The sequence below is a fragment of the Coffea arabica genome, chromosome 3e (genome assembly GCF_036785885.1).
Source record: "Coffea arabica cultivar ET-39 chromosome 3e, Coffea Arabica ET-39 HiFi, whole genome shotgun sequence".
In the NCBI taxonomy this organism is placed as follows: Eukaryota; Viridiplantae; Streptophyta; class Magnoliopsida; order Gentianales; family Rubiaceae; genus Coffea; species Coffea arabica.
Window position 1 is genome coordinate 9015493 of NC_092315.1, and position 26839 is coordinate 9042331.

At 35.7% G+C, this 26839-nt stretch overlaps 1 long non-coding RNA gene and 1 other non-coding gene across 2 annotated transcripts; both read left to right on the plus strand.

Moving 5' to 3' along the window:
• Nucleotides 1-3285: 3285 nt before the first annotated feature.
• On the plus strand, nt 3286-4294 carry LOC113736539 (uncharacterized). The gene is made up of 2 exons (XR_003459746.2): nt 3286-3388; nt 3736-4294. It is a non-coding gene; the product is annotated as an uncharacterized lncRNA (long non-coding RNA).
• Nucleotides 4295-17242: 12948 nt separating this feature from the next.
• On the plus strand, nt 17243-17349 carry LOC113738299 (small nucleolar RNA R71). The gene has a single exon (XR_003460085.1). It is a non-coding gene; the product is annotated as a small nucleolar RNA R71 (small nucleolar RNA).
• Nucleotides 17350-26839: the final 9490 nt, after the last annotated feature.

Below are 26839 nucleotides of genomic sequence, written 5' to 3' on the forward strand. Positions count from 1 at the left end.
CCGATTTCCATTCCAAATTTCGAATTACCGATTTTGAAAATTTCGAATTAAATTCGAATTCGGTCGATAAATCATTATTTTTCGATTTTGCACAATCCTAATTCTTCAACTCAGAATTTCGGCTGCAGCCGTAAAGAAAAGTGTAGAGGCTTCAAGAAACAACTTTTGTTGATTTTAAGAGATAAAATTGCCAACTAAAAACAACTCACGTGGACTTTTAATTCCTTTATAAATAAGGACTTTGTTGAGCTTGTTTCATAACTTTGGAAAGCTAGAAACAGTACTAAAATATAGTCTTCGGTAGTTTTTTTTTTTTTAGTTTATTAGTATGGTATAGTTAGTATAATTTATCCGTCTTGTACTTGTAGCTAGATTTGCATGAAGAATTGAGGAGTAAAGATGGAGAGTTGGAGCTCATGTGACAAGCAGTGTTTTCAGAACCGGACCGGACCGGCAGGTTCGACCGGTTGGACCGCGAACCGGCCATGTCACCGGTCCGGTCTAATGCTAAAGCCGGAAGTTCATGGAGAACCGTTGAAACCCGGACGAACCGTGTGAACCGTTAAGAACCATGAACCGGCGGTTTTTTAAATTTTTCAACAAAATACCAAGAATGGTGTAGCCATGATTCGAATCTGGGTCTCCCAGTTTGCATATGACAATCTTACTGCTAGACTGTAGTTAAGTTTGTTGAGAATTCTACTTGACTAAAAAATATATTAAAACATCAAGTTCTTCTCTTATTTTTTTTTTCAATTTTTTCTTCTTAACCATTTTTAACCCAAATATCCACAACAAGATTTTCTCAAGTCTTCACCATTATTATCAGGTCATTATCTTTAACAGATTGTAAACAAGTTGAAAATTTCAACTTTTCTTGTTTTCCAACATCTTGGTAAGTTTAATTTTTTTCTTTTCAAGGCTTTTTTTTTCTATATTATTATCTTTAGTTGATTTTTTTGCATTTTCTTCTTTTTCCCCTCAATTTTCATATGTTTCCCTCATTTTTTGTTTTATTTTTATTTGATTAATTAAGGATGAAATTTTTGCAAAAGTAGTGCACATCCATGTAGGAATTGGGTAGGAATTACAAATAATAACATTGGGTTGGTAAAAAATATGGTAGTTGGCACATAATCGAAGCTATTGATAATTGAATTTAAAATAATTAATGGTATAGGATCATTGAATTTAATATAACATGTTAATTAGTAATGTTTAGTAGCAATTAATTTTTTATGTGTTTAACTGTATATTTGTTTTTCAAAAATTTTTAGTTTTTTTTTTAGTTTGAGCAATTAGATTTATATTTTTATAATAAAATTTTAACTTTTTCAGCTTAAGTTGATTAAATTGTGAAGGTGGTGTGGTTGCTTATCATGCCACTCATAAAAGTTTGCTATTCAAATGGTTTGTCTTAACTTGAACTCTTTTATGGATTTTTTTAAGGGTTGTAAAAGAATTTCAATATTTAATTTATTTATTTTTTTTGTTTTTATTTGTGATAATTGGTGAACATTTGGATTGTATCTATTTATGTTTATAATGAATTTATGAAAACTTGTGGTGAATTATGATATTTTAATTATATTTATCATTCCATGTTTTATGTATAACTTTTACTAAATTTATTATTATCATAACTTAAATTAAGTTATGTTGGCAAAGTTCAAGTGTAGAATGAAACCTGCTTAGTACTTAAAAAAAAAAAAAAAAAAAACAGTGAACCTATGAACCGGCCGGTTGGACCGGTCGGACCGATCGAACCGCGAACCGGCAACCTCTCCAGTTCACTGACCGGTCCGAGTTTAAAAACATTGGTAACAAGGGTGACCTCTTTCCTATCACTTTCTCTTTTGTATTTGATTTCATGTTTAGTTATAATACAAGTTTGGATTTTATTAGGTTTTACTAAAATTTATACCTAAAGTTATGGATGAACTTTCTATATCTTGTTAGTGAATTTACTTGGTTATTTGGTGATAGTATTTTGAACAAGTTATTTATCACTTTTACTTATCTAATCATGATTAACTGGTCATTAATTGTGATAATTTTAAGGTGTTAAGTTTGTGATGAGAATTGAGATTTGACAGTAGTTCAGAAAAGTGTTAAACTTAGGAAGTACACTCACGATAGTAGAAATGCACTTTTGTGATTTTAGTAATTTGTTTCATAAAATATTATAGAAAGAATGAGTTTGTAGTTAATTTTATAACCACAAGAGTAGATATGGTTTAGTTATAAGTATAATAGATTCACTACGAGAGTAGGTTTCACATACATGAAAAAATTCCATTATAACTAGTCAAGATAATAACATTCAATTAACCGGTGATTTCACTTGCAAGACTAGTGAGGAATTCCATACCTTTGTTGACTTTCTATTATTATTTGTATTACTTTTATTTCATATTCGTAATGTAGATATAATTTTTTACACTTGTGATAGTCGAAATAATAAAGGAGTTCGAAAATCACAGGTAATTGACAATGTTCCTGTGAGATCGACACCTAATATTCTTGTACTCGATAAACTATATGCATACTCACAGAAAATGAGATGTTTAGGTTTTATTAAAATTTGATACATGGTAGAATCTCGTCAGCATCGTCTATCATTAGTCATCCACCCCAATGACATTAGATGCATTTCCAAGGACTTTCTTGAATAGTTAAACTAATTTAGGTCGAGACTCGAATCTTTGAGAGTTGAATCGGTTAGTTCATACAGTGAATAGGAAAAACTCTAAAACACAAAATGCAGTTATAAATTGCGGGTATATTTGTCTGGTCTTTTATTTTTGCGTTGGTTCCAATAGTTCTTTCAAGAGTCTATGTATCTATTCGTGTAATTGTCAATGTCTTCTTTTACATCAACTCATTAAGAAATACATCAAATCTTGAAAGAAATACCAAAAATATAACCTATTACTCAACTAGAATTATCAGATTTAAGCCTAAGGTTTTTTTTTAACCCTCCATCTCCTCTCCACATCTCTTCCCATCCCCAACCATCAGTCTTGTGATTCAAACTTTGAGCCTTACAGAGGAGGAAGCTCTTAGTCATTGGACCAGTCGAGTGATGACAAAACGGTAACATAAAATTATAGGCCTAGCAACCGTAATTAGTATATTTCCACACTGACCTCATCATGGACGTGTAAAAACGTGTTCCATGCTGGTGGACCCTGATTTTGGTGATTAGGTCCAACAAGACAAACTAATTTATGGGGTAATTACCTCATTTTTAGGCCTATAAATACAAGGAGTCTGGTTTGTTATTTCAATGTGCTAAACTCAGCTACCAAGTTTTCGAGAGTCACAACCAATTACAATATCTAAGGAGAAAATGGCTGCAGCCAAATCTGCTATTGGCACTGGACAGGTGAATAGTGATTGTATTCTTTTCCAAGTTTGTGTGTGGTTTTGGCAATCAACACATAAACAACTTGTATAGAAACGTTTGGAAAAGTATAAGGAGTTGCAAATTAAAGCAATTTCCAACATTCTTGAATTGTCTTAAGCAATTTTTTATATTTCCAGCTGTCTACATGCATCTGTGGGTAGGCGGTCCCTTGCATTGTTTCATTAACTGTCTTCCGAGTGATGTAGTTTCTTATTAATTGGTTGGATTTAATTTCTGGTCGTTTGTTTATTTGAAGGATTCTAATTGATTTTGGGAACTCAATTGTTTTTCGTTTTCTTACTGGAAAAAATGTTTGGGATTTACAGACCGACATCAGTTCACTAGAACCAGTGAAGCCGGCTGACCCTCACGTGATCCAGATCGGACAATTTGTAGTGGAACAAGCTCACCACGGCAAGCTGCTTTTCGTCGCCGTGGTTGGCGGATTCACGTGGAGCGTCATTGGAGGCAATTACTACGCACTTATCATTGAAAACCAGGATTATGAGGGCGCCACATATCTGCACAAAGCACTTGTTTTTGAGACCCCAGATGGAGTCTTGACACTCATCTGGCACAAGAAATAATCAAACACTGCCGTTGATCAACTGACTATCAACGTCTTGAAGTACTTTAATTATCTATCACTGTCTTTGGTGTGGTTTTCAATTTATGCATGGATGATGTACTGCTGGCACGCATACATCTCCCCACTGTTGTACTAGCATGTAAGGTGCAGCTGTACCAGCAAAAATGCACCATTAAATAAAAAATGCCGTCTGCATTTGTGTTTGTATCCTTGTTTTAGTATGTCAAAGGTGCACTTATGAGAACAAAAATGCACCATTAAATAAATAAAAACAGCAGTCTGTGTTTGAATTTGTATCTGTATATTTTGTTTCTCTGTTGCTTGCAAGCGGATTCCAATCACTGAGTTTTGTATGTCAACTAGGTACTATATTCATGACTAGTTATGAAGTTTGATAACTAGTCAAGTCTTATTTAAAATGAATCCAAACCTGAAAAGGAAATGAAAGATTAGTTGCTATATCAAGAGAAAGATGTGTTGCTCGAAAAGTTCAAAGATGAGAGCTTCTACTTTCTACGACCATTCTTTCGGTCATTTCGGAACAATGCGTATCCTACCACATGCTAATCAAGTTTAGAATGCATAGGTATGAGCAAAGAACGGTCTGTTATCTAAAAAAATGCGACAACAGATTTCATCGATTTACGTACAATTAATATTTATCCCTACACTTCTGTTAGAAATTCAATGAAGTTGAGATCATGAGATTCAACACAAAATCATTCAAGCAATCAAGAAGAGAATAATATCATATTGTCAATGCTAAGGAAAAAATGTAAATTGGACTTTCCTCTCCAATTTCAATTTTTGAAAATTTTTTTTCTTTTTTGTGCAACACTGTCTCTGGATTTCATTATAGCTAAAATGCTTAGGTGCTTGATATATGGTAGGACACGTACCTACAGACAATATAAAAGATATATACACATACTTGTGGTGTTATAGCTATATACCATTTTGAATTGATGTATCTATAGAGAGTGTTGGCTGAACTATACGTTTCATTGATTGATGATTGAAGATTGAGGAAATGGATATTTGTAGGCCCAAGCTAATTAAATGACCTTTGAGAATATTTCCACACTATCCTAATCGTGAATGTGTAAAATGGTGTTCCACATCCTTGTCCATTTTTTCACACGTGTTAAGTTAATTACAAGACTTGGCAAAATTCAAAAGGTACGTACCACTAGATAATACCAATTGCTCAATATGAGTTAAACCTACTTCTACATGTGATTCTAGGTTTGAGTGTTGACCAAGAAGTGAATGTTCCAATTAGTTCAATTATGAAGGGCTCATGCGAAGGTCAAAGGTTCGCTTCAAACATTGGTACGCGCTATTTAAGACCAAGTTAGGTCTCAAAAACCAATTGAAGGAATTGATGATACACAAGCGAGCCTCAACATGCTGATTCGCGTTCCATTCAAGAGGAATTGTAAATAGTGACTAGAAGACTTGGAATCAGTAAGATATGGACACGCCAGAGTAGCTGTTTGCTAGTTCGCAACTCAAGAAGAAATGGATTGTGTCGGACTTTTGATATGTGCATATTTTATATATTTTTAGTGTGTTTTATTATCTAGTTTTGGTGTATTTTAACTACTTTTATAGTTAATCAACTAAGTTTCTAGTGAAAATATGCATTTTATGGTTTAAAGTGTAAAAATTGTATTTTTATGGATTTTAATGGTGAAAACTTCATGTTTTTATTGGTTTAATGATTCAATCATCAAATGCAGTGAGTTGAGAACATTTTTGGATGATTATTGATGATTTGAAGTAGTTTAAAGAAGACATGAAGTGTAAAGATGAAATGCAAGAGAGAACAAAAGAAAGGAAGTTTTCCAACTTTGACAGCTTGTGATATTTCGACTATATATTGAGCTACAAGTATTGGATTGATGTGATTCTTAAACCATTTTGAAATAAGAGATAGATCTACATTTGGTATGAAACATCGAAGTCCAGTTCAGTTGTTTTCATTGTCAAAAAGTCAAAATACAGAAGTGCAATTTCATTGTCGAAAGCTAAAACAGAGTTCTTAATAGTCGAGGGTATTTTGGTCATTTTTTGGTCATTTTTTGGTCCACAGAGCTCCACGTTAGATGATTCTTCATGCATTGGAAAGTAACTCAAAGAGCTACAACTTTTAAGTTTTCATAAGAGCTAGTTCAGCTTCTATCATCAACAAAAGATCAGTTGAAATAGGAATAAAAACAGAGCATGGATGAATTCTGCCCAGAAAGTGCAAACCTGCAAAGGAGAAAACGTGGGGTGCAATATGCGACCTAAGGTCATACATTCGAGGTCGTGTATTCTAGTTTTTCTGCTGCAACTTGCTCTGCAACTTTTTCTTTGTTCACACAACTTTCCAGCTCAATTCCAGCAAGCAAATTCAGCTGTATCTGACCAAGAAAAGTGTGGAACTTGGAAAACAACTCTTGATGAGTTCAAAAGCCAACTTTTCCAATCAAGAAACAGCTCACCTTGATCTTGAATCATCTATAAATAGCAGCCTTTGGAGACCATTTTCATAACTTTGGAAAGCTATAGAAACTCCACAAAAAATGTAATCTTCATTAGAATTTCCTTATTTCATTAGTTAGAGTAGATTAGTATAGTTAGAGTAGTTTATTCCTCTTGTATTTATAGTTGGATTTGGATGAAGATTAAGGAGCAAGATGGAGAGATTGATCTCATGTGACAAGGGTGATATCTCTTCTACTACTTTCTTTCTTGTATTTGATTTCATGTTTAACTGTAATACAAGTTTGGATTTGTGTTTTTATCATTTTTAGTTAAAGTTTATACCTAGAGTTATGGATGAACTTGCTATATCTCGCTAGTGATGTTTACTTGGTTATTTAATTATGTTATTTTGAGTAAGTTATTTATCACTTTTGCTTATCTAATCATGATTAACCAGCCATTAATTGTAATAATCTTAAAGTGTTAAATTTGCAATGAGAATTGGGATTTTACACTACTCCAATAAAGTAATAAACCTAGGGAGTACACTCAAGAGAGTAGAGGTGCACCTATGTGATTTTAGTGACTTGTTTCATGTAATTTCATAGAAGAAATGAACTTGTAATTAATTTCATAACCACGAGAATAGGTATGGCTTAGTTACAAGTATAGTTGATTCACTACGAGAGTAGATTTCACATACATTAGGAAATTATGCCATAACTAGCCGGTAACTTCACTTGCAATAGTAAGGAATTCCCTACCTCTAGGAGCTCTTTATTGTTACTTTTATTACTTTTATTTCATATTTGTAGCATAGATTGCATTTGTAATAGTCTAAATAATAAATATGACGGGTTTTTTATATCAATGCAAGTTTAAATCCGATTTTACACCCGTTGGACTGCAAGTATACAGGTCACAATTGTAGTACAAGGTGTGTATCGGGTCGATCCCACGAGGAGCAAATTAACCAATTACTAGGTCCTTATTTTCTCTATTATTTAAACTATTGAATGAATTTGAGCAAAGAAATGTAATGCAAATGTCTACAAATCTGATCTGCAATTCTATTTTAACAAATGCTAAATGCAAATGGAGAAATTTCACTCAAGAAAGAATCTAGGGATGTAGATTCCACTTATGGCATAAACAACACAAATGAATGGATTTACTTCTTGTTATTATTCTTGTTTAACCAGAGATTCATTTCTAAAATTACCAAGTCTCATTTTCATGATGAAATGGCCTAGAGCAATATAGTTTTCCCTATTTTCATGGTGAAATACTACTACTACTCTGTTTTATTTCATGAAATGCTAAATAATCCACCTAAGTGTATCTCTATTTTCATGAACATACAACTCAAGCTCTACTCACGTGTTTCCATTGTTATTACCAATTTTCATTGCATAATAACAACTATAAACATGCTATTGGTGATCAATCAATAACAAGTAATCACAGCTACACAAGTAGACAAGTTAATACAAGATATAACAAGTGTAAATCACATTCAATTCATATTATTTAGCCATAAGTTTCATCTACTCCCTAGATAAAGAAAATTAGCTACTCATGAATGATTTAACAATCAAACTCACAAGTTTATTAATAAAAAACATCATCAAGTACAAGTACAAGAAAGATAAAAGAAAGCTTAGCCAATTGAAGGTGAAGCTCTCCAATTCCTGCTATGCTCTTGCACAATATGATTACAAGTGAAAATTCCAAATACTTCTCCAAGAACTCTTAGCTAGAGAGAAAAATGTTACAAGAAGGAAAACTAGCTACGTATGGTCATCTCTTCACCTCTCTCCTATGTTTCTGCATAAAAAGTGGTAGAAAGTCTACTCTTCTCTCTTCATAATTTCCTCCACTCAGATTTTGTAAAAAGAAGTCAAAGATATGATGTTTCCTTTTGTCTACACTCATTTGGTCTTCTCTTTTGTTGCAGAAGCATGTGCCACCGATTTCTGTCCCTCAAAATAGCTGGAAAAGTGGTAAGAAAGGTAAAGAAAAACGGCTGTGTAACTTGCTGAGGAGAGAGACAGATCTGAGCCTCAGATCCGAGGGTTGAATATTGATCCGAGCTCGGATCAGTGGATCCGAGGACTTCCCATGATGGATCCGAGGTCAGAATGGATCCGAGGTCGGATCGTTCTGACCTCGGATACGCTCCTCCAGAAGTACAGATGAGAGCTCGGATCTCCCCTTATTCTCACAGATCCAAGCTCGGATCCGTGCTGGTATTTTCCAGTTTTTCATTTCTTTTCCTTTTTCTTCACTTTTGCTCCTAATTTCTTGTGTAGTTTATCCTCTGGACAATCCTTATACTTCTTTCAGCTTGTGCATGAATTTCATACATCGATATCCTTCACAATTTCACAAAATTAACGAATTAATCCACTCATTTATCAAGTTTTGAACACTTAAACAATATTTAAGCAATTATCACCAAAAGAGTTCAAATATGGCTTTAATCTCCTCAAAACATACCAAAAGTTCATGCCAAATTTGTACAAAATGTACGTTAAATATTCACTTATCAAATTCCCCCACACTTAAATCATTACTTGTCCTCAAGCAATTGCACACATAACTTACCACAATGATCCAAGAGATAAAACAATATATATACTTTTGTCAAATTTAATTCCTCAAAACCTAGAAACCAATCATTGTGCCATTTCTCAGATTACATTAAATACTTATAATATTCAATTAAGTAAAAATAATTATGCCTTCATTTCAACAAATTCAACTCAATCTCTCATTCTATCCTAATTCCACAAATAAGTAAATCACATAGTCAATTCTATGGCCTTCCTCATCCCATGACCATCAAAACTTAACAGTTGAGAGGGATTTATTCACACTTCATTTTATTTAAATAGTGAAAACGTCTTTTTACGCAAAAATCAACACTTTTAGGTGAAAATTCCCGATTACTCAACATTTCACTTATTCAAATTGCTAAGCATACTCTTAATTCTAATACCTTTTTACGCGAATGTCGACATTTGTAAATGCCAACCCCCGGTTACTCAGTATGCGAATCATTGGAATAGAAAATATTATTATTATTATTATTATTATTTTTAATTTTTTTGATATATATTTTTTTCTTCTTTTTTATATATATATATATATTTTAACAATCTTTTCCCTCTAAGCATAATTAAAGGAAGAATCTGGCCTTGTCTTGACTATATCAATCACTTACTTATAAAATTAAGTAAAAATGAGAAATATCATTAAACATGCAAAATTCTAAGCATAATTTTTCTCAATTAACCGAATATACTTTCTAAAATGTAAAAATCCTAATTGCATAATGACTAATTCCAAGTCAAATAAGGACTAAACTTTCCCAAAATACATATAAAATTTTATCCAATGGAAGAATTAGACACTTAAAATTGAACATTTTGGCCATTATTTGAAAAAAAAAATTGCAATGAAATATTGGAAAATATTTTTAAAAAATTTTGACAGAGTTTCCCCATATAATTGGACAAAACTCCCTGCCAATAGCCTCAAGTTCAAGAAAATTATCCTTATAACAATATTTCCAAATATAATTCCAATAGTTTTAAGCCATAGACAACTAAAATCATGCATTTCAAGACATAATCATCCATAAGATAAAGTAATGCCTCCCCCACACTTAAATGTAACAATGTCCTCATTGTAAGGAAGGTAATAGAAACTGAAACTTCCCTCAAAATAAATGGTGATTCAATTTGAAGCCATAATTCCTCGCGATCATCCAAATTTTGTCCACAATGAAACAAAAGGGTACGAAAAACCATAAGTAGCGCAAGAGAATCCAATATGAAAACTACAAAGTTTAAACCGAACACAATAAAAGAAAAATAAAGCAATCAATGAAAATGAAGATCTTCATGGCTGCTCGAAACGAGGGTCTACTGCCTCCTCAGTTCCTTGAGGACCCTGTGATGTACCAATATGCCCCTCCTCCTGCTGAGGCGTCGGAGTAGGTGACCGGCGGATATGAAAATGATCCTCGATCGCACGAAGACGGCGATCATGTCGGTCGAGGCGCTCAGTCATCATCCGCTCTGTCTGGTCAATGCGCTCGACGACTCGCGTCTTCATACAAGAAATGGCATTGAGAAGCTCTTGCCACTTGGAGCGCGGTGGAGGAGGTGGTCACGGAACGGGAGGAGGAAGAGTCTGCTGCGCCTCCGTCTCTTGAGTTTCCGCTTGTGATTCAGTGTGAGGTGGAGACTGAGTGGAGGTCGATGCTCCTCCAGTGTCCCGAACCATAACAGCTCCAAAGTCCGTAGGAATGCCCAAAGCTTTGAGTATAGAGGCATTGACCTCCTCGACAAATTTAGTGACGATAGCTCGCTCGGTTCCAAGAGGGACTTTTAGCTTCTCAAACAAGAGGGATAGTAGTCGAGGGAACCCGAAGCAAGTCTCATCGGCTCTCATGCGAGCTGTGGTCTGCATGTAGCTGATGATGATGCTAGGTAGAGGAATACCGATCAACTGCCTACCCACTCCATGTATCATCTTATCCAGAAAATAGAGATCGCTATTTCGGAGCTCCCGTTTGCCACTCCGTTTTGGCACCACATTAAAGGCGAAAAGATAGAAAATCAAGTGGTACCTATGCTCGAAGGAGTCGGCGTAAACTGTAAGCTTTTTCGCACTTCCTCTCTCTCTATACTGGCCCTTGAGGCGTCCAACCGCCTCTCCCACCTGCCAAGGGTCTCGAGCATTGAACTCCTTGGTCAATTTGATATCTTCTCCTTCGTCTTTGAGTTTGACGAAGTGTCTCAGTGTATCCCGATTGAAAGTCACTCTCTTCCCTCGAACCCACGAGACGATGAGATTGCCACTGTGGCTCTGTTTCTTTTCTACATTGGCGTAGAACTCCCGGACCAGATTGGGGTAGTAGTGCTTGGGCAATTGAAGGATGTTCTCCAATCCGAGTCTCTTGAATGCCGTAGAAATGTGGTAGTGCGCATCCACCTCCGGTGCCAAGTGTTTCTCAATTATGATTTCCTTATCCAATCCAGCTTCGTACCACTGTTGATTCTCGAGTGATGTGAATCGTGTGGTATCATAGTCCGAAGGTGGCTCGTCACGGCTAGTAGACGCGGTCTTCCGGCGAGAGCGAGGTGGCGGCTCTGGTGAGGGAGATTCCTCTTCAGGCGACTCCTCTTGCAAGGAAGGTGTGTGTTTCTCACTCGACAATAACGAAGGTGTGGGAGTCCTAGTCCTTCTTGTGTGAGTCATGATGCCTGGATCAAAGACAAGGTTCAACACAAATTAGAAGCGATATAAACAGTATCAAACACGTTGTGAAGTGATTTAAGACAATTTCGGCAGAGTTTTCCTTTATAAAAGGGCTAAACTCCCTGCCAAAATACACCACAATTCAAGCAAATAATCTTCCTAACACCTCACAAATCCAATTTGACAGGTGTCGAGCCTATGCAATAATAAATACCTACTCGAGAAAAATAAATTTTCTGTGTATAGTAGTGAGTAGGGTCGAATCCACAGGGATTGGGAAAAATTCGATTCTTTTCAAGTTCGGGACACGGGGGATTTTTATCAGAAATAAACTAAAAATAATTAAACAATTTAACTAAAAATAATTAAATAATTTAACCAAAAATAAATAATTAATTAATACAATTGTAAATAGCAATTAAATAAATGATAAATAAATTCTAGCCAAGGATACAACTACGCAGACACAGTCCATTCATCCGATCATTGATGCACAGGGGTTCACTTAATTTAATTAATAGGCTAGTTGTAGTCGCCGATAATCTCTAACGACCAGCTTTTCCTTAATTTATTGATAACCAAGGTACGACCGTTGATTACCCCTAACCAGGAAATACTCCTAGGTACGACCATAGGAATTAATTTCCTAATTGCTTTAAAAACTAGAAAAGCCTAACCAAAATTAATAACACACTACGAGGGTTATTTAAATCAGATTGCATGTTCCCCTAGTATGTGCAAATACTAGTTGCCACTTATATTAACCAATTAAACAATTACGGATTTAATTGATTAATTTGACAGGAGATTAATAAGTCAAATTGCACATCGGGCCCTTGATATCCAATTAACAAAATAATCCCATGGAAATTGAAATAGAAAACATGCAAATATTAACAAATTAAGGAACACGTAAAAACTAATTAGATCTCACAGATATTTGGGACTGCGTCTTCGCGTTGATCCTTGACTAGATGAGAAAATTAGCCACGCCTCATAAGAAAATTCCCACGCAATTTAATTGAATTCGAAGACATAAATAACTCTTGCTAGTAACTGAAAATGAAAATTTGATTCTCCGTAATCTAATGCAATAGAACTAGTTTCATGGAAGAAACTAGTTGAGTGAAAGAGACCGAAGAAACATAGAACAAACTTCTGAATAAAACTTCATACCCAAAATCCAACAAACCAATCAACTACCTATTCTACCTACGGAGCTTCTTGGAGAGAAAACTAAAAACTAGTCTAATGTCTTATGAAGCTCTCGTCTAATTCTCCTCTGCACTCGTTTCATAAGAGAACTAGTTACGTAGGAAGCAAATAGAAAAGCTACTTTCATCATCAAAGTCCACCTATGGCTAATGAGTACATCTCCCAAAAGAAGAACACATTTTCTAAATCAATGTTACGTGGTCCCCGTAGAATTCTCTCCTTTTGATTTCTTATTGCTAGTGGACTTGCCAGGACTTAATAATAGGAAGGCAACTCTTCATCAGCAATTCCGTTGGTTTGCACAATTTGGGCTGATTGTGGAAAGCTTTTAGAAGCTTTCACGTGTGGAGAAATCTTCTCAAGAAGGTCCCCTTTTAGCACTTTTCTGCTCCACTTTCTGAAATTATATCCAAATACCAAATATAAATATATATTGACAATTAAAGCAATATTTGGCAAGGATAAAGAGGAGAATTAACAATAAAATTACTAACAATTAACACCCTATCACAATTCTCACATTTAGAATGAATATTACAAACAGGGTTGTCATGATATGCAAAATATGTCCAATACTTTGAGAATTAAAACCATTTGTAAGAATGGAATAAAATTTCAAAGTAAAGTAAACTATCAATGACAATGTGCTATAACATTAAGCTTTAAACATCAATTGAACACAACATCTCCTTATGCCTTACGAAAAACATCATCAATTCAAACAATTCTCAGCTTTTGGCACTTTCCTTCAAAGCAATACATAACAACCCACTATACATACTACAATTTATCATCAATTTGCATAAAGATGAGCTTATTTCAAACAAACAAATGCAAATTATACAAAGAAACAAGAAATTGCAAACAAAAGTATAATGTACTTTCATGAGAAAAATTATACAAAATTTATCACCATATTAACAAATTTCTCAATTCTAAGCAAACAACCATTACTAATGATATATATTATTACAATGTAGAACAATTATAGCAATAAAATCCAAAATATATGCATTTCCAAATTCATGTGCATTGACCTAAAAAAAAATCGATAAAATAATATCAAATCTAGAATTCTCTCAAAAACAAGATTGAAAATTGTTATAACAATCTATTTAAGCACAATGTAACACAATTGTATCAAGAAATTTCAACAATTATGCATTTATTACAATATACCCAAAAACTAGAAAAATGCAAAATTAGAAGTTATGAAATCTCAAAGAGAATTGCAAATTGTTACCTCAAATGTGTAGATTGATGACGGAGGATGAAAATGATGTAAAATTTGACACAGAAACATGCCAAAATACCCCCCAAATTGAAGAAATCAGGTGCGGCCCTAACTTAAGTTTTGATGATCAAAACCCTCGAAAGTGATGTTTTTTATTTGAATTTGATGAGGTTTAATGCTCACAAGAGGTCAGAGAAGGCGTTTATTGGGAAGAATTGGAAATTTTATGGATGAAATGGAAGATTGGAGGAAAGGGGAAGGGTTTCGGGGAGAGAGAATGAGAGAATGAGAGGAAAGCTGGAAAATGAGGAACCGAGGCTGCGGTTCTACCTTATCCGCAGCCGATCCAAGGTCGGATCGTTTCTTAACGCCCTCGGATCCGACAGGATTCGGATCTGTCTCACCAGAAACACAGACGAGCCCTCGGATTTATCTGGGTTGACTTAGATCCGAGCACGTATCACATGGATCCGGGGTCGGATCCTTCTGAGTTGAATTGGATCCGAGCTCGGATCTGTCTTTCTCTGCACTAATTGTAAAAACTGCAAATTTTTAAACTTTTTCTCCCTTTTTCCGTCAATTCCAAATTACACATTGGACATACTTTTTATCAATTCCAAACCTCCCACGCACATGTAATATACCATAAACACAGTATCCAACCTCTCAAATCACATCAAACATATCTATATTGCAAATCGAGGGGTGAGGTTCTTTGATTATTTTTACACTTTTACACCAAAATGGCACTTTTGGGCATTAAATGCACATCAAATGAGTCCATGAGCATTTATAACATGTTATCACCAAAACTCACTTGAAAATACTTGAAATGCACAATGTATATATGCATGGGAATTTTAAACACTTAAAACACAATTCGGTAAGAAAGCCTCCCTTTTTACACTTGTTCTTCAAATGCACCTCCGAAATGGATGATGAAACTCCGGTACCTCCTACAAACAAGTGAAATATATCTTATTAGTCAATTAAATCACACCAAAATGTAAGAAGCACATAAATACACTATTATTATTGGGTTGCCTCCCAACAAGCGCTTTTGTTTATAGTCGTTGGCTCGACTCAAAAAATTGAATCATTTTAGAACATAAGGGAGCGATTTTCTCCCTATGGGTCGAAACTCCCGAGCCAATCTACCATGTGGTGAGCCATGTATTGATCTCCATAGTCCAATTTCCTCAAATGCCAAAGAGGAGTATTAGACTTATCATATAAAGGCTCGACTTCACCTTGGAGTGGAATTTGCTTGTCTTTTTCTAGTTGGCTCAACTTTTCTCCACTTCCTTCATGGAATGGCGAATTTATTAAATCAACTTCCATCCTTATCTTCTCCTCCCTTGCTCCTACACCATGAAAGTTAGTACTAAGGATATTTATATATTTAACTTTTTCGTTCCTTTCTTGGTTAACCTTTTCATCACATGGCATATTAGAAACAAGAGTAGTAGGCTCTATACTCCCTTTTTTATTATCCAAATTGAATTCCAATTCCTCACCATTAACCTGTAATATAATCTTACCTTTTTTCACATCAATTATAGTTCATGCGGTGGCTAAAAACGGTCGTCCTAGAATAATTGGCATTCTCACATCTTTCTCAATATCTAGGACAACAAAATTCATAGGTATTATAGATTGTCTCACCTTTATGAGCACATTTTTCAAAATACCCATTGGATGTGTGATTGACCGATCCGCCAATTGCAATGTGATATTGGTAGCTTTTAGCTCTTGAAGTCCCAGCCTCCGGGCAACTGATAGTGGCAAGAGTGACACACTTGCACCTAAATCACATAAAGCATTAGAAAAATGCAATTGACCTATTGTACAAGGAATAGAAAAGCTTCCCGGATCTTTCAATTTAGGAGGGAGTTTGTTTTTAATCAATGCACTACACTCTTCCGTTAATGCTATCATCTCATTATCTACAATTTTTCTGTTCCTTGACATAATGTCTTTCAAGAAACGTGCATAAGAGGGAATCTGTGTTATAGCATCAATGAAAGGAATGTTAATGTGCAATTGTTTAAACATTTTGAAGAACTTTTCAAACTCCCGATCCTGTCCATCTTTCTTCAACCTGTGAGGAAAAGGAATCACATTAGAATTTAACTGAGAATTTGATTTAGGAGGAAGTGCATCAATATCAATGACAACATGATCATTTCGGCTTTCTTTCTCCCCTTCGATTGATTGCTCCTTGTCTTTTTCACCACATGAATTTCCAAAATTAGGTCCTTCAACCGTTTTACCACTTCTAAGAGTGATTGCATTTACATGCTTTCTCGGATTCACTTCAGTCTTGCTAGGTAAATTCCCTTGGTTGCGATTGTTAAATGTATTTGCTATTTGTCCTAATTGGACCTCAACATTCCTGTACATATTGGTGAGTTGGTCTATCCTTCCTTCAATTCTTTCAAACCGTTGAGTAGTGGCATTGGCTGATTTTTCAATTTTATCATTTGATATATTTGCCAGCTTCTCAATTGCCAATTTCCAAGCTGGTTTGGACTCCTGCAGTGGTTGCTTTGGTTGAAAACCCGGTGGATTAACTGGTCTTTGTTGGTTCCCTTGATCCTTCCATCCAAAATTCGGGTGATTACGCCATCCTGGATTATAAGTATTGGAGTATGGATTGTTTTGGGGTGGACGATTGTAATTGTTGAGATATTGAACCTGTTCACTGCTAGAACACATAAAATCATCATGATCTCCGCCGCAAGTGGTACAACATGCAACAACTACTCCTTGATTAGAACTAGAACCAACTTGCCTATTAAGTATCTTAACCACATTATCCATTTTTGCACTTAACGTATTCAAGGTATCTACTTCGACCATACCTGCAGTTCTCCTTGTATTACCTCTTTCGTTTGCCCATTGGTAGTTGTTAGCAGCCATTTTTTCAATCAATTGTTGAGCTTCCTCAGCTGTCTTTCCCATCAATGCTCCTCCCGCTGCCGCATCTACATACGTCTTTGTTGGATAGGTGAGACCATTGTAAAATGTTTGGACTACTAGCCAATCAAGTAGACCATGATGAGGACATTTTCGTTGCAATTTCCGATAGCGCTCCCAAGCTTTATACAATGTCTCTCCTTCCTGTTGAGAGAAACTAGATATATCCATTCTGAGTTTAGCAATTTTTTCAGGTGGAAAGAATTTATTAAGAAAAGCCTTAGCTAATTCATCCCAAGTTATCAAAGTATTTGGAGGCTGAGATTGTAACCAAACATTGGCCTTGTCCTTTAGTGAAAATGGAAATAATCGAAATTTAATTGCATCATCACTAACACCATTAAATTTAATTGTATCACATATTTCAAGAAATGTTGACAAGTGAGAATTTGGATCTTCGGTAGCATTACCTCCATATTGAGACCATTTGAATAAATGATGGTTTAATCTCAAAATTATTGGCGTTTATCGTTGGCCTTACAATGCTAGTTTGAGAACCTTGTGTTCCCGGTAAAGCAAAATCTCGTAGGATTCGCCTATTTGGGTCATTTTCCGTCATTTCTTCCTCAAATGGCAATTCTATCAAGATTTCTTCTATCGGCCGCCAAACCTGTTCCTCTTAATGCAATGTATTCCTCCTTTGTCTTCGTAGTGTTCTTTCAATTTCAGGATCGAAATATGCAACTTCTCGATTTGATCGGTGCATACACTACAAACAAAAACAAGAGAGATTTTTGCAGATTTAATTCAACAACTTGAATAAAAATAATGAAAATATCTAAATTAATAGAGATGATTAGACCCTAATATTGCCGCTTCCCGGCAACGGCGCCAAAAACTTGACGGGTTTTTTATATCAATGCAAGTTTAAATCCGATTTTACACCCGTTGGACTGCAAGTATACAGGTCGCAATTGTAGTACAAGGTGTGTATCGGGTCGATCCCACGAGGAGCAAATTAACCAATTATTAGGTCCTTATTTTCTCTATTATTTAGACTATTGAATGAATTTGAGCAAAGAAATGTAATGCAAATGTCTACAAATCTGATTTGCAATTCTATTTTAACAAATGCTAAATGCAAATGGAGAAATTTCACTCAAGAAAAAATCTAGGGATGTAGATTTCACTTATGGCATAAACAATACAAATGAATGGATTTACTTCTTGTTATTATTTTTGTTTAACCAGAGATTCATTTCCAAAATTACCAAGTCTCATTTTCATGTTGAAATGGCCTAGAGCAATATAGTTTTCCCTATTTTCATGGTGAAATACTACTACTACTCTGTTTTATTTCATGAAATGATAAATAATCCACCTAAGCGTATCTCTATTTTCATGAACATACAACTCAAGCTCTACTCACGTGTTTCCATTATTATTATCAATTTTCATTGCATAATAACAACTATAAACATGCTATTGGTGATCAATCAATAACAAGTAATCACAGCTACACAAGTAGACAAGTTAATACAAGATATAACAAGTGTAAATCACATTCAATTCATATTATTTAGCCATAAGTTTCATCTACTCCCTAGATAAAGAAAATTAGCTACTCATGAATGATTTAACAATCAAACTCACAAGTTTATTAATGAAAAACATCATCAAGTACAAGTACAAGAAAGATAAAAGAAAACTTAGCCAATTGAAGGTGAAACTCTCCAATTCCTGCTTTGCTCTTGCACAATATGATTACAAGTGAAAACTCCAAATGCTTCTCCAAGAACTCTTAGCTAAAGAGAAAAATGTTACAAGAAGAAAAACTAGCTACGTATGGTCATCTCTTCACCTCTCCCCTGTGTTTCTGCATAAAAAGTGGTAGAAAGTCTACTCTTCTCTCTTCATAATTTTCTCCACTCAGATTTTGTAGAAAGAAGTCAAAGATATGATGTTTTCTTTTGTCTACACTTATTTGGTCTTCTCTTTTGTTGCAGAAGCATGTGCCACCGATTTCTGTCCCTCAAAATAGCTAGAAAAATTGTGAGAAAGGTAAAGAAAAATGGTTGTGCAACTTGCTGAGGAGAGAGACAGATCCGAGGGTTGAATATTGATCCGAGCTCGAATCAGTGGATCCGAGGACTTCCCATGATGGATCCGAGGTCGGATCGTTCTGACCTCAGATACGCTCCTCCAGAAGTACAGACGAGGGTTCAGATCTCCCCTTATTCTCACAGATCCGAGCTCGGATCCGTGCTGGTATTTTCCAATTTTTCATTTCTTTTCCTTTTTCTTCATTTTTGCTCCTAATTTCTTGTGTAGTTTATCCTCTGGACAATCCTTACACTTCTTTCAGCTCGTGCATGAATTTCATACATCGATATCCTTCACAATTTCACAAAATTAACGCATTAATTCACTCATTTATCAAGTTTTGAACACTTAAATAATATTTAAGCAATTATCACCAAAAGAGTTCAAATATGACTTTAATCTTCTCAAAACATACCAAAAGTTCATGCCAAATTTGTACAAAATGTACGTTAAATATTCACTTATCAAAAGAAATTTAAAAATCGTCAGTAATTGATAATCTTCTTTATGGGATCGACTCTGAATACCCTATACTTAATCACGACTCGTATACTTGCAGAAAATCGTATGTGGGGTATTTTAAATATTATAAATGTAAAATTGATTGTGGAATGAGCTTATTATTATATGTATAACCCACGCACGTCAAGTTTTTAGCGCCATTACCGAGAAAGATTTGTTCAATATCGGTGCTAAGAGCAACTTTATTAATTTAGACAATTTTACTTCTTGTTGTTGTTATTGTTGTGTCTAGTGTCTTATTTATTGTATTTAGTGACTTGTTGAGTCTTTATTTGTATGTTTTTATATGTGTCAGGAAACGCTTGTTGGGAAGCAACCCAATGTTGGGAAGCGCTTGTTGGGAAGCAACCCAATATTTTTGTCATTTATGTTAATTTTATGTGATCTTATGTTTAAATTATGTGTTTGAGTTATCTTGTTGTTTTTCTAGGTTCGGAGAAATATGATAAGTGCATATTTTACGTGTTTTAAATGTATTTTATTAGTTAGTTTTGGTGTGTTTTAATTAGTTTTATAGCTAATTAATTAAGATTCCAGTGAATATATGCATTTTATGGTTTAAGTGGTAAAAATTAAATTTCTTTGAATTTTTCTAGTGAAAACTTCATGTTTTTGTAGGTTTGAGAATTCAATCATCAAATGGAATGTATTGAGAAGATAATTGGATAATTGATGATGGATTAAAGTGATAAAAAGAGAATATGAAATGCAAGCAAGAACAAAAGAAGCAAGTTTTCACAGCTTTGACACATTTTAGTATTTCGGAAATATCTTGAGTTACAAGTATCGGATTGAGGTGATTATTGAACCATTTTGAAATTAAAAGATAGTATACATTTAGTATGAAAACATCGAAGTCCATTTTGTTATTTTCAAAGTCAAAAAGTCAAAATACAGAAGTGTATTTTCATTGTCGAAAGCTGAAATAGAGTTCTGACCAGTCGAGGGTATTTTGGTCATTTCTTAGTCTATGGAGCTCCAAATTGGATGATTCTTGATGCATTGGAAGCTAACTCAAAGGGCTACAACTTTCATGTTTTACGCAAGAACTAGTTCAACCTCGAACATCAAGAAAATATCAGTTAAATTTGGACAAAAAATAGAGCAAGTAAATCCGAGTTCGGATGTGTACTAAACACTCGAATAAACTTCTGTAATCAGAGGCTACATCCCAGATGAGGATCCGAGCTCTGATCCCCATGTTATAGGCCTCGGATCCTAATGTGCAGTGAACACAAAAATGAAAAAAAATGAGATCCGAGGAGTATTTTGAGCAATCCGACCTCGGATCTTGCCCTCGGATCCCCAATTGCCGCTCTGTAACTTACTATGCAACTTGTGCTCTATTCAATCAAGCTTTTAGACCAATTTATCTGCAAGAAATCTGGTTGGAACTAAGCAAGCAAGTATAGAGAATTCAAGACGCATCTTTTGGTGATTCCCAGGAGCAATTTACATCAACTTTAATAACTCACCATAAGCTTGAATTCCTCTATAAATAGAGGCCTTGGAAAACATTTTCACAACTTTGAAAAGCTAAAGAAACTAATCAAAAATTTAGTCTTTACTAGAATTTTCTTAGTTCATTAGTTTAGTTTAGTAGTTTAGTATAGAGTAGTATAGTTTTTATCCACTCTTGTATATTGGCTAGATTAGGATGAAGATGGAGATGAAGAATGAGGGGTTGAAACTCATGTGACAAGGGTTATCTCTTCTTCAACTCTTTATCTTTTGTATTGGATTCTTAAGTATGGTTAATATGCAAGTTTTGGATTTGTGTTTTAATATGGAGTTCTAAGTTTATGCCTAGAGTTATGAATGAACTTGCTATATCTTATTAGTGATATTTACTTGGTTATTTGATGATGTTATTTTTCGCAAGTTATTTATCGCTTTTGCTTATCTAATCATTATTAACTGGCTACTAATTATGATAATTTTAAGGTATTAAATTTGCAATGAAAATTAGAATTTAGCACTAGTTCAAGGTAGTGATAAACCTAGGGAGTACACTCACGAAAATAGATGTGTACCTTTGTGGCTTTAGTGACTTGTTTCATGTAATTTTATAGAAGAAATGAGCTTGTAACTAGTTTCATAACCACGAAAGTAGGTATGAATTAACTATAAGTATAGTTGGTATACTGGCGAAAGCTGTATCATGAATATTAGGAAATTATGCCATAACTGGTCAAGATAATAACATTCGATTAACCGGTAATTTCATTTGCAAGAGTAGTTAGGAATGCTATATCTCTAGGAGATTTCTATTATTATTTTTATTACTTTTATCTCATGTTTATATTGTAGATTTAATATCCAGTACTTGTGACAGTCTAAATAATAAATAAATTCGAAAAACATCAGTAATTGACAGTCTTCCTTATGGGATCGACCATTAATACTCTATACTCGCTCACGACCTATATTGATGTGAAACCCCGATCTAGACAACCAAAACACCATGGCTTAGGCAGCGGAAATTTGACCCAACTAATCCCTAGAAGTCACGAACAATTTTGATATTATCTCAACCCGTAACTACTCGAATTAACGAACCAAATTGGAGGTAATAGAACGCCACAATCAAGGAGATACTCGATTGATAAGTTTGGGTGAATAACTTGAGAAGATTCTCAAGTATTCAAAGAAAACTCTCTTGCCAAAGAGAAAGTGAAAACTCACTAATTGTATTTAATAGCCAAAAAACTGATCCCAAAACAAAGAGGAAGTGGGGCTATTTATAGCCCTTACAAGCATTAACCCTAATCCAAAAATTGACCAAACTACCCTACATACTTAAGGAAGATTTTGGGCCTCACTTACTAACAAATGGGCCGCAATTAAATTAGCTTAATTACCTAGACTTTCTAAAGCGAGAAATAACCAAAATCAACGAGAAAAATCAAATAATCCTACTAAACTCAAGTATTCGTGCAATCAACTGGTCTTCACTTGAATATTCTAATTCCCCATGTGTTTGAATGGGCCTTGGTCTTTATATTCTCATCATTCCCCTCCTCTTAAAGGCGATTTGTCCCCAAATCATGACTCTCTTATAAAACAAAAGTGATGAGAGCATGTGTATAGTCACCAAGCAGCCTGCATGTCGCCTTCTTAAGCGAAGAATGATCATGACATTCTTGTGTGGAACAAGGACAACTCGTGGTGGTGGTAGATACATGTTGCGAACAGCAAGATTTCCATGACAATGGTCACACAAGCGACGTCTCAACCCTATGGGTGGATCGTGAGCGGACGCCCGGTGAACCAAGGTTTGGTTGGGCTGAGAGTTGTACGCATCAAGACGTGCAAACACTGCATCAAAGGCCAATGTAACTCGACTAGTGTTGGTTGGAATTACTTGACCAGCACTCTCTTCGCAGATCTCTATGGTTGCGGGTATTGCACACTGCAAGATGAAGGATATCTGACCACGAACAACCTGCACAAATGAAAACACGTTAAACACCACCAAGGTGGAACGATCCAGCTCCCAGTGCCCGATGTTGTCCTCAGGCTTAGCGAGCAGGATCAATGTTCGCCCTTTCTTTTCCTTGCCTTCTAATCGATCCAACTCCCATTCCCTGTGTAAAACATTTTGGTCCTCTCGAACTTGTGTAGGTGAGAGTGGAACAAGTATGATCCTTATCCCTTTATGCATGAACAAGTATTTGTTGGAATGACCTTCATAAGTAACCGCGCGATCAAATTGCCAAGGTCTTCCAAGAATAAGATGGGCAGCTTGCATAAGAACCACGTCACACACCAACTCATCCTCATATCTCCCAATGTTAAACTTCACAGAAACCTGCTTGGACACTCGCACTTCGCCGCAATCACTAAACCATTGAAGCTTATATGGTGTAGGGTGATCTTGGACAGGTAGGTGTAACTTCTTGACAAATAAGACACTGGCGACATTGGTACAACTTCCTCCGTCGATAATCAAGCTACACACTTTCCCGTTAACTAGACATCGGGTATAGAAGATGTTGATACGCTACTCTTCTTCATTTGTGCGTTGAGCACTCAATGCCAACCTTGTAACAAGGCCTAGTCCAACTGGTTGGTCAGGGGCAATTATCTCTTCTTCCTCAACCAATGGTGGCATGCCTTCATACTCATCCTCCTCATCCGTTAGCACTTCACCGCTTAGAAGCATGAGCATGGTCCTTCGGTTTGGGCATTGGGACGCGATGTGACCGAAACCTTGACACTTAAAGCACTTAGTGTCGCGGTTTCTAGGTTTAGATGCCCCTAGATCAGCCTTAAATTCGGCCCTTTGGGTCGGTGTTGAAGATGACGAACCAGGCACCCATGCTCCATTCGAAACCCCACTTGCCTTAACGGACTTTTGCTCGCTCGTGTGGGTAATCTAGCCTTTATACTGCGGAGTTCTCCAATTTCCAGATTGGGCGTTGGAGCTTTGGTGAGGGATAACCCTCCTCTTGAGCCTCCTTTCCACCTTGATAGCTTTGTCCAATAATTCATCCATGTCAAGGTAATGTTGGAGCTCCACAACATCTGCAATTTCAGCATGTAGTTCTCTCAAAAAATGTGCCATAGTTGCCTCTATATCCTCCCGAACATCAGCCCGCAGCATGGCCATCTCCATCTCCTTGAAGTAATCCTCAACCGTCATACTACCTTGGGTGAGAGTTTGCAATTTATGGTGCAAATCCCTGTGGTAATACGCTGGTATGAAGCGCTTCCTCATGATCCTTTTGAGTTCTTCCCAGGTGCGAATGAGTGGTGCTTCATTTCTCCTTTGTCTGGTGCGAATCTGATCCCACCAAACGGCTGCGTATTCAGTGAACTCAATGGTTGCCAACTTTACTTTTTGGGACTCTGAGTAGTGGTTACAGTCAAAGAGCATCTCAATCTTCCTCTCCCATTCCAAATATGCTTCAGGGTCCGACTTGCCTGCGAAGGTAGGAATTTTGAGCTTGATTCCCTTTAGTTCATCATTCCCTTGATTAGGGATGCGTTTATAATTTCGGAATCGGTTTCCATCTGCCATGTCCTCCTCATTGCTCGAATCACCTAACTCCTCCACGTATGGTTGTCTCTTGGAGGCATTCTTGCCTAGGGTTGATTTCTCCACCTTATCCTCCAGTGTATCAATTCTCTGAGCCATACGATCAATGGCGCCTGTTAATGCTTCAAGAACATGTTTCATGTCATAAGGGTCACTTGTCGCATGAGTTTGAGACATGTTTATAGAGTACCTGCAAGGCTCAACAAACAGTTAGTAGAAACTGCCTCATTCACTCCCTTAGTGTATCACTCACTCTCGTGTATGTCACTCAAAGCACTCCAATGGACTTACCAAACACCTTTACCTGTTGGGTTAGGTAGTTTGAGAAATGCTGCTCAAGCCCAAATAATCGTCACCAACTTCTTCCTCAAGAGTAATCACGGAGATGTAGGAGAAAGTGTAGGGAAGTGTTTCTAAAAATTAGGAGAAAATATAGCAGAAAATATAGGAGAGAGTGTAGGAGAGTGTTCCTAAAATCTAGGAAGAGAATATAGGAGAGTTTCCTAAAGTGGATGAGAGAATATAGGAAAGGTCCTAAAAATGTATGAGAGAATTTAGGAAAGTTTCCTAAAAATAGATGGGAGACTTTTGGAAAGTTTCCAAAATAAATGGATGAAAGAGTTTGGAAATGTTTCCTAAAAAGGTAGAAGAGAGAGTGTCCAAGTGAGTACAAAGAGTTATCCAAGTGCTTTACTTAGTTTCCTAATTGATTTTGGAAACAAGTTAGTTTTTGGAAACCCTTTGAAAATCCTTTTCCTCTTGAACAACTTTTGGTAACCTTCTTGAAACAACCTTTGGTAATCTTCTTGAAACAACTTTTGGTAACCTTCTTGAAACAACCTTTGGTAATCTTCTTGAAACAACTTTTGGTAACTTCCAAATTCTACTCCAAGAAAGATTGCACAAATTAGATTTGGTTCCCTATTCAAAACAATTCGGTTGCCACTTTCTTTCCTTTCCTTTTTTTTTTCTTGCCAACCGATTCCTCTTTTCTTTCTTTTTCTTTTCGTTTTTGTTTTCTGTTTTTTTTTCTTGACTACAACTATCAACCACGACACAAAACAAGGAAGTCCACAAATAATAACTACCAAGAACTCCAAAATCTTTCAAGAACTTTCAAGGAAGTTGTCAGGAACTTCAGAAATTTCAAGATTGTGATCAAGAATGCAAGAAACTCAAGATTATTGTAAGTTCTCTTCAAGATTCACAAAATTTCAACAAGTTTTGCCAAAATCCAGATTTGAAAACCAAATAAATAAGTTGGATAACACAAACAACAAGGCTGGACAGATTTGTATTCGGATGAACAGTAACTATGAACAGTGTCAGTGAACAGTAACGATGAACAGTGTCGTTGAACAGTACGGTGAACAATAACGATGAACAGTGACTCTTTTTTTTTTTTTTTGGTTCTAAACAAACGAACAGATTGGGATAAACATATATGACTCGAAATAAACGAAAAAAAAAGATATAACCTGGTGGTTGTCGACTAGTTCTGGTACCAACTGATGTGAAACACCGATCTAGACAACCAAAACACCATGGCTTAGGCAGCGGAAATTTGACCCAACTAATTCCTAGAAGTCACGAACAATTTTGATATTATCTCAACCCGTAACTACTCGAATTAATGAACCAAATTGGAGGTAGTAGAACGCCACAATTAAGGAGATACTCGATTGATAAGTTCGGGTGAATAACTTGAGAAGATTCTCAAGTATTCAAAGGAAACTCTCTTGCCAAAGAGAAAGTGAAAACTCACTAATTGTATTTAATAGCCAAAAAACTGATCCCAAAACAAAGAGGAAGTGGGGCTATTTATAGCCCTTGCAAGCATTAACCCTAATCCAAAAATTGACCAAACTACCCTACATACTTAAGGAAGATTTTGGGCCTCACTTACTAACAAATGGGCCGCAATTAAACTAGCTTAATTACCTAGACTTTCTAAAGCGAGAAATAACCAAAATCAACGAGGAAAATCAAATAATCCTACTAAACTCAAGTATTCGTGCAATCAACTGGTCTTCACTTGAATCTTCCAATTCCCCATGTGCTTGA